The 6,572-nt window shown below is 51.7% G+C and overlaps 1 pseudogene; it reads left to right on the plus strand.

The window, feature by feature from the left end:
* The first annotated feature begins 1,730 nt into the window (after positions 1 to 1,730).
* Positions 1,731 to 4,584, plus strand: LOC145715420 (ubiquitin carboxyl-terminal hydrolase 17-like protein 6; annotated as a pseudogene).
* The last annotated feature ends 1,988 nt before the right edge of the window (positions 4,585 to 6,572 follow it).

The raw sequence follows: 6,572 nt of genomic DNA on the forward strand, positions 1-6,572 counted from the left end.
GTGTGTACACTGTAGTTTCCCGTCACATAGAGTAGAATCCTGCATTTGTTCCCAAGTGCACTTGGGACTTGGATCCTCACCTAGTGGAGAACAACTAAGGATTCAGAAGCAGCAAAGAAACACGGGTTAACCTCTCTTCTCCTTTCAAGATAAAGTCTCTCCAAGTGTCCTGGGAACAAGACAATGCTAGAGGTGAATTCGAAACCGATGAGGGTCGGGATGCCTGAGTGGCTCAGTCAGAGAAGTGTCTGACCTGGAGGCGGCTCACGTCATGATCTCAGGGTTGGGGAGATTGAACTTTGAGTTTCCCTCCCTCCTCGGGATCGCCTCTCTCCTTTTCTCTCTAACCCTCCCCCACATTCTCCCTCCCTCCCTCTCTCTCTCTCTCTCTCTCTCTCTCTCTCTGTCTCTCTGTCTGTCTCTCTCTCTGTCTGTCGACATAAAAACCCATGAACCGAAAGAACATGTGCATGGGAAATCACTCAGCGTTAGGGGCTGCTGTCCACATGTCTCTCAAAGGCATTTTCATTCACAAGTCACGTCAAGGAGGGTGGCATAGAAGAGATACAAAGGAAAGGATGAGAAAGACATTCCACAGATAGATACTAGAGAGGGGAAGGAGACACGAGAGTTAGGAGATAGACACGTAGAGTGATGAGCGATTGATGAGAGAGGACAGAGAATTAGGTGGTCAAAGGTTCTTTGGAAGCCATTCTGCAGGCCTCTTTGCCCACGTGGCAGGTGGCCGGGGCTGAGGCTAGAGAAGCAAGGGGGTGTTCGTGGAGTCTGAAGACCGGCAGGCTCCAGACCCGGGGAGAATGGCCTTGTCGGGGCCAGGCACTCAGACAGGAGCAGGTGTCTCGTCTTGGGACAGGGGTCAGCTTTATGCTCCAGGAAGGTCTGGAATGGACTGGCTCAAGTCACTACGTTAAATAGGGCAACTTGCTTTGCTCAGACCAGTCACGTGAGACTTCCTACCATCTAACACCGTCCAGTGAAAACACAACCGGTTTTCTAGGACGAGATGACAACCAAAGGGAGAGATGATTCCTTGCAGAAACAGGTCCAAACGTGGCGCCTGCCAACGGATATTTGAAGAACAGGGAAAGGTGTGCTTGTGCCCTGGCCTCGCTCGCCCCCCTCCTCTGCCCACTCTCTGGTAGATTCTCCTTGGGGTGTGGTCCTGAGAGTGGCTGGCGCCAGGCTGGCCCGGTGGAGCAAAGGCCTGGACGTGAGGCCGGGCCAACCGAGGGCGGAGAGCACTGGGATGAGGTGTGGGCATGGGTGTGGCAGGGGTAAGGATGCTGCGGGTAAAGGTGGGGCCGTGGTCCGGTCCCATGCAGTGAGGCCAGGCAGAGGCTGAAGGAAGCCGTGGGTGGGGCTGGAGGGCACCAGGCAGGGAGAGGGCCGTGTCTTCAGGCTGTGGTCACAAGAGTCTGAAGACTCCTTTTGTGCATCCCATTGTGTGTCCTCCTTGACCTCTTGCCCCTTTCCTTCCCCTCACATGAGTGTGTTTGGCACTGAGACACCTCACGTGCTCGCAGCCTTTTCCTCCTAGTTGGTGACCCTGAGGAGGTGACTGTTTAATTGAGGATCCTCTCTCCCTCTCTCTCTGTCTCTCCCTGGCTTGTCCACATGAGCGCTCTCTCTCGCTCTCTGTCTCTCTCTGTCTCCCTGTCTCTCTCTCTCTCTGTCTCTCTCTCAAAATAAATCAATTAAAATGTTAAAAGTGAAAAGCAAACAAACATTAGAGAAGAAAGCACATTTTCAGTAGACCTGGTCAGTTCTGAAATCTGGTCTAGAGATACTGACACATTAAAGCCACAGTTTCCTCGAGGGGACATTGTTCCTTGCATGTCTAAATTCCCATTTCAAACCGTCTATAAATGTCACAAATCCACAACAAACATGTCCTGAACCACGGGAACCTATACCTACCTTGCTATGTGATTTGCTAGGAATACCAGTGACAATTTGGCAAATGATGGGTTTAGGATTTGTTCTCCTATTGGGAAGGGAGCTACAAAATGAAGAAAGCATTTACAAAGCCCGAAACCAGGCAAAGGATATTTCTTGGGACAATTTCTCGGCCACCCCTTGGTAGACAGACGTGTTTCAAAGGACCTTCGTGATAGTTGTATACACAGATCCTATGGAGACAGTTCAGGAGTTTTAGAATCAAATCCATGGACAGTCATCATTCCAGAATAATTTGCTGGTGTCCCATGCATTCTGGCTGACGGAGAGGAGGTGCTCCTACATGATACCAGAGCTCAATTGGTAAAATGATTTCCATAGCCTAACAAATTCATGGCCGTCATTCCTTGACACTTTGTGTTATCTAAAAGCAAAGTGGATACTCAAAAAAGGATTTCCTCTAGGTTGGAAATGCTCAAGTCCGTCTGTCCAGAGAGGGAGCAATGGAAATGAGGGAGGTGGAGAAAGTGGTGAAACGTGTGTGTGTGTGTGTGTGTGTGTGTGTGTGTGTGCCTCTTGAGGAGGGAGGGGCAGGAGGAAGGCTGGGCTGAGTGGTCTGTCTGCAGAAGAGTGGCCACACCCTAAGACCCTTCATCCAACTCCAGCTGGTGGCTGATTGGATGACGTGGTCCTAGTCAGGTGGGTGGGGCGAGCTTTACGAGGGCTGAGGAGAGGGCCACAGCTATCATTCTGAGACTGGCCTCCTGAGAGAAGCATCGCTCTGCAACGTGAGGCTCCACGTTTCAGGAGACATGGAGACGCCCTCTTCCCACTGCCGAGAGGAGTCTCAGTTCCATGTCTTTCCAAACCTCAAACCTTGCGGGTCAAATACGGGTGGTGCTGAAGGCCACAGAGGACCCACTCTACCTGAGAAGCCGTCACCGTCATCGCACACACCCTGCGACCTGCCGAACGGTTGGGCTCCCGCGTCAATAGGTCTGCCCCCCGCAAAGAAACCCGTGAGTTGGAGGAGACCTTCTGTGGTTGGGGCTGGCCTGCACAACCTGGGGAACACGTGCTATGCGAATGCGGCGCTGCAGTGTCTGACGTACACACCACCCCTCGCCGGCTACATGCTGTCCCAGGAGCACTCCCGAAGCTGTGGGAGGCAGCCATTCTGCAGGCTCACGTGACCCGGGCCCTCTGCCGTCCGGGAGATGTGATCCGGCCTCCGCCAAAACTGCTCGCTGCCTTCCACACACACAGGCAGGAGGATGCCCATGAGTTTCTGATGTTCACTCTGGATGCTATGCAGCAAGCGTGTTTGCGTGAGGACAAGCCTTCAGAGCCTCAGGCTCAGGACGCCACCCTCATCCGGCAAATCTTTGGTGGGTACTGGAGGTCTCAAATCCAGTGTCTCCACTGCCAGGGTGTCTCCAGCACTTTGGACCCTTACCTGGACATTAGCCTGGATATCAGGGCGGCTCAGAGTGTGAGCCAAGCTTTGCAACACTTGGTGAAGCCCGAACAGTTGGATGGTGAAAATGCCTATCGTTGTAGTACTTGTCTCGACAAGGTACCCGCTTCCAAGACGTTGACTTTGCACACTTGCTCCAAGGTCCTGATGCTGGTATTGAAACGATTCTGCCATTTCACGGGCAGCAAACTGGCTAAGGAAGTGCAATATCCTGAGCGCCTTGACATGCGACGATACGTGTCTGGGCAGAACGGGGGGTCGCTGACTTATGTGCTCTATGCCGTGCTGGTGCACGCGGGCTGGAATTGTCACAGCGGACATTACTTCTGTTACATCAAAGCTGGGAACGGCCAGTGGTACAAAATGGATGATGCGAAGGTGACCGCCAGTGATGCGACGTCTGCCCTGAGCCAACATGCCTATGTCCTCTTTTACATCCAGAAGAGTGAATTGGAAAGAGACCGTGGGAGTGAGCCAGGTGCTGGGGAATCCACATCCCTCCAGGCTGACCACGCAGGCACGGCTGCGGCCCAAGGGGGGCCCGAAACCGACCCCGACATCGAGGTGCCACAATTGGAGGATCACGTGGAAGAGACACCACCGCCAGTAATCACGTTAGACCAGTGGAGATTCCTCCAAGAAAGCCACCGTCCCAAGTCTGAATTCAACCTCAGGAAATTAGAATTTGCCCTTCCCCCCGACGCAGTCCTAATTCACCAGTCCAAATACAGAGACGAGATGGGAAAGGATCACCGTGAACCAAACATCTACCGGCTCAACAGTTCAGCCAGGGACATCCCACCTCAGAGGGCAACGGCCATTAACCGAGTCCCTTGTCTCCCAGGCAGAGCCAGAGCTACCAAGAGGAAGAACAAGAAGGGACAGAGGTCTCAGGAAGCAGTGCAGGGATCCCACTACAGGCTTTGAGATACACGCCTGCCCACGTGCACACTCACCCGCCCTCACTCACTACTCACTCACTCACAGTCCCTTGTAGGCCATATTTTGTGTGTTGTAGGTGGGTGCGATCCAGACATGTGGAGGGACCATGAATCTGGCTGGATTCATGGGCTATGGCGTTCCAGTGGACCTGGAGAATCCTGAGCTTTAAGGCTGGCTGTCTGTAATGAGGTTATTGGAGAGGTGTGGATTATGCTGGGGACTCGCAAGGTTTCTCCCCTCCATCAGCACCGAGGATCATTGGGCACTCTCAGAGCCTGTAAGGGTCAGAGGGAGTGGCCAATGAGGCATGAAGGTGGAAACAAGGCAGAGCCCCGGGAGTCCCTGTGAAAATGCCTGGGACTCACGGTCCCATCATCCCATTCCCTACTCTCTGTGTATCGGTAAAGTCCATGTGCCCAAACGTGTGCGTGTGGGGACTCTCGGTGATATCCCAACATGCACCGGCAGGGGAAGGAGTTTGAAACAATCTCAGTGCTTCCACACGGAGAAGTGGCAAATGACCAGGAAACGGGAAGAACTCTAGCTCTACGTGGGAGCAGACAGCCTTTTCAGGAATGTTTTGTGTCAGAAGGAGAGGAGCAGAAGGAAACACGAATTCATAACTGTGCAAAGTGTTTCCTTGTATACATAATCTATTTTGTAAAGTCTCCACATGTTCATGTGAACATTGGCTAATTGCCTGGAAATGGCAAAGAGCAAATAAATGCTTATTTCTCAGGAGACGGGTGGGTGGAGCCATCCTGGCCCATGTTCATTAGATTCGGTTCCCTTAACAATCCCCCTCCCATGAGGCTGCAGAGCAAATGGGGGAAAGGAACCTTCTCCCACCTCTTATTGCTCAGCCACCAAGCAGCTCTACCTTGTTCCGCAGAGTTGACCACCATCCCCCCATCGGACAATCTCCTCCACAAGGGAGGAGGCTCAGGGATTTCTGGTCAGTTGCATTGCAATCTTGGTCCTCGGTTGTACACCTCAGAAAAACAGTCTCAAGTGGACACCGAGGCAACAATGTGGTATTTCAGGTCAGGGTATGGATGGATGCTCTAAGTCACAACTGTACTTCATTTCTCAGGAGCGAGAGACTCACTAAATACATTGTTGAATGGGAATTAGTGCATCATCCTTCAATTCCCCCCAGGGGAGGGGGGCCATATAGGAGATCTCTGGTCGTTTGCCAATGGCACTGACAGGGTAAAGCCTGTTGTTGCTGCTGCTGCTGCTGCTGCTGCTGCTGTTGTTGTTGTTGTTGTTGTTTCCAGTCTGCATTAAACATACATACCACACTTAGTGGGAACTAACGTCAGCATGTGAATTTTGTACAGGAAATCTTATTGAATTCTGGATGTTCAAATATCAGAGCCGATAGAGGAAAAATACTTTTTCTTCATCTACTTTTAAAATTTATTGGTCTGTTGTTTTCATGTTTTAAACATGAAATAAAACGTTTAAATAAACAGAGAGAGACACACACACAAAAACAGAGACAGAGTGTTGGCATGGGAGGGGCAGAGAGAGAGAAACACAGAATCCAAAGCAGCTCCAGGCTCTGAGCTGTCAGCACAGAGCCCAACGTGGAGCTCAACCCCACGAACCATGAGATCCTGACCTGAGCTGAGGTTGGACACTCAACCGACTGAGGCACCCATTCCCCCCTCCATTTTCCAAATTGAAATCAAATTTAGTTAACATTGAGTGCAGTCTTGGTTTCAGGGGTGGAATTTAGGGCTTCGTCACTTACATGAAACACCCACTGCCAACCCCCACAGGGGCCCTCCATAACGCCCGTTGCAAAGGGAGCCCACCCACTCCTCCCCTCGAGCAACCCTCACTTTCTTCTCTACACTTAAGGGTTCTCCTGGGGCACGTGGGTGTCTCAGCCGGTGTGCACTCTGATTCCGTCAGCTCATGATCTAAGGCTTTGAGACTTCAAGCCCCGTGTCCGGCGCTGTGATGACAGCTCAGAGCCTGGAGCCTGCTCTGGATTCTGGGTGCACGCCTCTCTCTGACACTCCCCTCGTCATGCTCTGTATCTCTGTCTCTGTCTCTGTCTCTCTCTCTCTCTCTCTCTCTCTCTAAGATAAAGAGAAAACAAAATTTTTTGAAGAGTCTCCTATGGCTTGCCCCCCGCTGTGATTTTATCTTATTTTATTTATTCTTCGCTTGCCCTAGGTTCTTCTATTTTGTTTTTTATTCCACAGATGAGCGATGACATGGC

The sequence above is a fragment of the Panthera onca genome, chromosome B1 (genome assembly GCF_046562875.1).
Source record: "Panthera onca isolate mPanOnc1 chromosome B1, mPanOnc1 haplotype 2, whole genome shotgun sequence".
NCBI lineage: Eukaryota > Metazoa > Chordata > Mammalia > Carnivora > Felidae > Panthera > Panthera onca.